Genomic DNA, 4,553 nt, shown 5'->3' with positions numbered 1-4,553 from the left:
AACTTCATCAATGATAGCAAGGCTAGAAGGACTATATCTGGTCTTTGCACTGAATGTTCATTTTCCTGCTGTTTAAAAAGGATAGTTACTGGAGAAAAAATAGAAAATTATATGAGATAAGTTGAGGAAAGGGAGAAATAAAACAAAAGTCTTTAAAAAAACACCTGTTGGGGGTGACCTGAGAACACAATCAGCATCTTTACTCAGAGTTCTGTCAAACTTACAGTATTGGAAGTGTAATTATCACATCATCTGTTATCTGTGCATGCTGTTGTAGTTGCAATATAGCCAACTGATACCAAATTTCTACTTACACATCACATATGCAGCCTTCACAGGATATAATCTTGCTGTTCCTCCATTTGCTTACTGATATGACTTTCTTTTTTACCTTGTGCCACAGATTCAAGAACTGAAAAAAATAGATTTCAAATTGTACTTCACTCCTACCTATACTTCTTCCCTGGACTCAGCATCAGCAGTACAATCAATACTCTAACTAAATGTATCTAAAGCACATCCAGACTATCATTATAATCTCATACCATGATTCATCTATATTCATCTATCATAATATTATCATGAAAGCTTATTTGGCAGGCAAATTACTGTTATAATGCTACAACACCTGAATTATATTCACATGGGAATCAATAACTGCACTGTTCTATCTTGAACAAGTTCATAGACATCAAGATTCAAAATAATGAATGGAAGTCAAAATAATGTTAATGTAATAAGTAATCCTGAACATATAAAACTGAGAACCACAATCCTGCTTTGGTGGTCCATGGAAATATTGTTTGTAATTACTGATAAATAACTGATGATACATTTTAAAAAATAAACTCTGATAAGGTCAGCCTTGTACAGCTTGGAATTCAAAAAGTTATTTGAGAATTAAAAGGAGGAAAAGTTTTTAACTATCAATTGTGTCAGAGAAATTGATTTTTGTTTAACCTATGCCTACATAGATATTACAAAGGGAAGAATTTAGCTAAGCATTCATGTACATTTTAAATATTACTATCTCTAATTCAAGATGATGAAAGCCAGGTAAGAACAAAACGGGTTAAACAAACAGTTGAGATATATTTTCCCCTGGCTTATTTGTAGGGGGAACATAGGCTTTGAATGGTTGGACCAGGGAGATTGGTGTGGTCCCAACATTACTACTGCTAGAAAACCCCTGTAGATTGAACAAGGGAGGTAACTGACAGTAGAAGCAGATGTTCCCCATCTTTCTTGTCTTTTCCATTGTATAACATGGATTAGAAATGTTCATAGTTTGTTGTCCCAGAAATCTGCCTGTTAGGGCTGTGCAAAATTTTTGCAGCCGTTTCATTTTGGAGGTGTTTCAGCCCATTTCGGTCCCTGAAACACCAAATCTGAACTGAAACAGAAGGCTCTAGAACATCTCCGAAATTAAATGGAACCATCCAAAACACTTCAGAAAAGTTTCAGATGTTTTGAAATGTTTCAGAGGTGCCCCCCAGGAATAGTCAGGCACTGCCCCGCAGCCCTCTGTTTAAAGTTCCAGGAGGCTGAGGCCAAGCGGGGGAGGGGCTAAGGAGGGCAGCCATGGGGGCTTCTCCTGCAGCTCCCTCCACCAGGACAGAAGCAGGAACAGCCAGAGGAGCTGAAGGAGAAGCTTCCATGGCTGCCCTGCCCAGCCACAGCTTCCCGGCACTTAAAAAAAATAAATAAAAGCCCTGCACTCAGCAGTTGCAGCAGCAGGGATCAGGGCCTCTGAGGGCTCATGGCAGAGCCCCCCACCCCACCCCCATGTGCAGTGTAGGGCAGTGTGGGGAAGCCCCCCAACCTGGCACCCGTGTGGCAGCTGCCCCATGGCATGAGTGCAAATCTCCACACTGCCTGGGAGCTAGGGCTGCTAGGGCTGAGTGGTGCTGGGCTCTGGCTGACTGCTGGAGCTGCCCCAGCTCCCAAACAGCGTGTGACTCCCTGCTGAGCTGTGCAGCACCCACGCCATGGGACAGCTACCACGCTTATGCCAGGCAGGGGCGGCAATCCCTGCTGCCCCCCACTGCACCCCACTATGCAGGGGGGGCTTTTCCATGAGCCTTCAGAGGCCCTGATCACCGCTACTGCAGCCAGTGAGTGCCAGGGGCAAGGGGGTTTAAGTACCGGGAGGCTGGGACCGGGTGGGGGATGGGGCCGGCCAGGGCAGCCATGGGGGCTTCTCCTATGGATCCCCCCACCCGGGGAAAGACAGGCACTGCTGGAGGAGCCACAGAAGAACCTGTACCAGCCCGGCTCTGCCTGCCTCTCCCTGGCTCATCTGAATCTCCAAAACAGTGTCGAAACTCCAAAACTGATTTGGCTGAATCAAAATTAGCAGAGGTCATTGCGGGACCCCGGCACAGCTTTACAAGCACTTGTGGTGCTCTGAAGAGGTGCTGGAGGACTGGAAAAAGGCCAGTGTGGTCCCCATTTTCAAAAAAGGGAGGAAGGAGGACCCAACTACAGACCCGTTAGTCTTACCTCAGTTCTGGGGAAGCTCTTTGAGAAAATTATCCAGGAGCATATCTGTAAGGGACCAGCAGGGGGGATCATGATTAGGGGCAACCAACGTGGGTTCATTCAAGGCAGGTCCTGTCAGACCAACCTGGTGGCCTTCTATGACCAGGTCACAAAATCCTTGGACGCAGGTGTCGCGGTAGACATAGTCTTTCTGGACTTTAGGAAAGCCTTCGACACTGTCTCTCACCCCATTCTCATTAAGGAATTAGGTGACTATGGCATCAATGCCTACACAGTCAGATGGGTTGCAATTGGCTGGAGGGTCACACCCAGAGACTGGTGGTGGACAGGTCAATTTTGACCTGGAGGGACATGGGCAGTGGGCTCAGTCCTCAGGCCCACACTGTTCAACTTCTTCATCAGTGACTTGGATGAGGGGGTGAAAAGCACCCTGTTCAAATTCACGTATGACACTAAGATGTGGGAAGAAGTGGGCACTCTGGAGGAGAGGGACAGGCTGCAACTAGATCTAAACAGGTTACAGGGATGGGCAGATAAGAACAGGATGGGTTTCTATACTGACAAGTGCAAAGTATTGCACCTGGGGAGGAAGAACCAGCAGCATACCTACAAGCTGGGGAACTCCCTTCTCATCAGCACAGAGGCAGAAAAGGATCTTGGAGTCATTATTGATTCAAAAATGAACATGAGCCGCCAATGTGGGGATGCAGTCAGGAAGGCTAACCGCACCTTGTCATGCATCCACAGAGGCATCATGAGCAGGTCCAAGGAGATGATCCTCCCCCTCTATGTGACACTGTCAGGCCACAGTTGGAGTACTGCTTCTAGTTCTGGGCACCGCACTTCAGAAGGGATGTGGATAGCATGGAGAGGGTCTAGAGGAGGGCCACTTTCATGATCGGAGGCAGCAAGGCAGGCCCAATGACCAGAGGCTACAGGACCTGAACCTGTTCAGCCTCCACAACAGAAGGCAGAGGGGGAATCTGCTGGCCATCTACAAACTGGCTGACGGGGACCAGCAGGCTATGGGAGAGTCCCTGTTCCCCCTATTACTACTGAGAGTAATAAGGAATAAAGGCCATAAGATGACTGAGAGTAGATTCAGGCTAGACATCAGGAGGCAATACTTCACAACCAGGGTGGCTAGGAGCTGGAATCAACTTCCAAGGGAAGTGGTGCTCGCTTCTACCATGGGGGTTTTCAAAAGGAGGCTAGATAATCAGCTGGCTGGGGTCATTTGACCCCAGCTTTCTTTCTTTCCTGCCCATGGCAGGGGGTCAGACTTGATGAGCTACACAGGTACCTTCTGACCCTACCAGCTATGAAACTATGAACTATGAAAACAGAACAGTTATCCAAAACACCAAAATGAATCACTGTCCTCCAAAATGGCTGAATCCAAAACCAAAACAAAACATAGTTGTTTTGCACTACTGCCTGTCTGTGGGCTCCTAATGTCACAGTATCTGAACATCCTGCAAGCTTTAACGTTTTAATATTTAATATGTTTAGCTCTATTAAGTACTAGATCCACATTTCAGAGGTGGAAGATTCAATCACAGACAAACTAAAGGGCAGATCCAAAAAAAAGGCCTAAGAAACCTGTGAGTTAGGTGTTTTAGATGCCTTACCTACAGAGTGGAATCCAAACACCAAGGTTAAATACCTAGCTTCCTTCTACAGTTGGGGTGAGAGATAGGTACCTCAGACAGGAGACAAAACTTGCATGCTTAGCGAAGAACTTGTGGTACCAGCTAACACAAAAAACTAAGCAGAATTGTGTGTCTGAACTATTGTCATTCCCTGTAACTTAGGTGGGTTAGGGCCACAAGAGAATGACTTTGAGGTCAAGAACATGAAGCCCACTCTTACATGTAAGCAACTACAAGCAGGCCTCTTTTTACTTTGTTTTGTTTTGTTTTTTTTAAATTGTACACATTGGAGTGAGAGGTGCTACTGCTTCCTGACTCTTATATAACAGCCTAGCAGTCATGGCACTTGCCCAGAAAATTACAGGCCAGGGTTCTATACCCTCCTTAACCTGATGGGAT

Source organism: Crocodylus siamensis, chromosome 3 (assembly GCF_052110815.1).
Source record: "Crocodylus siamensis isolate JL-2025a chromosome 3, ASM5211081v1, whole genome shotgun sequence".
Lineage (NCBI taxonomy): Eukaryota > Metazoa > Chordata > Crocodylia > Crocodylidae > Crocodylus > Crocodylus siamensis.
This window is presented reverse-complemented; position numbering follows the sequence as displayed.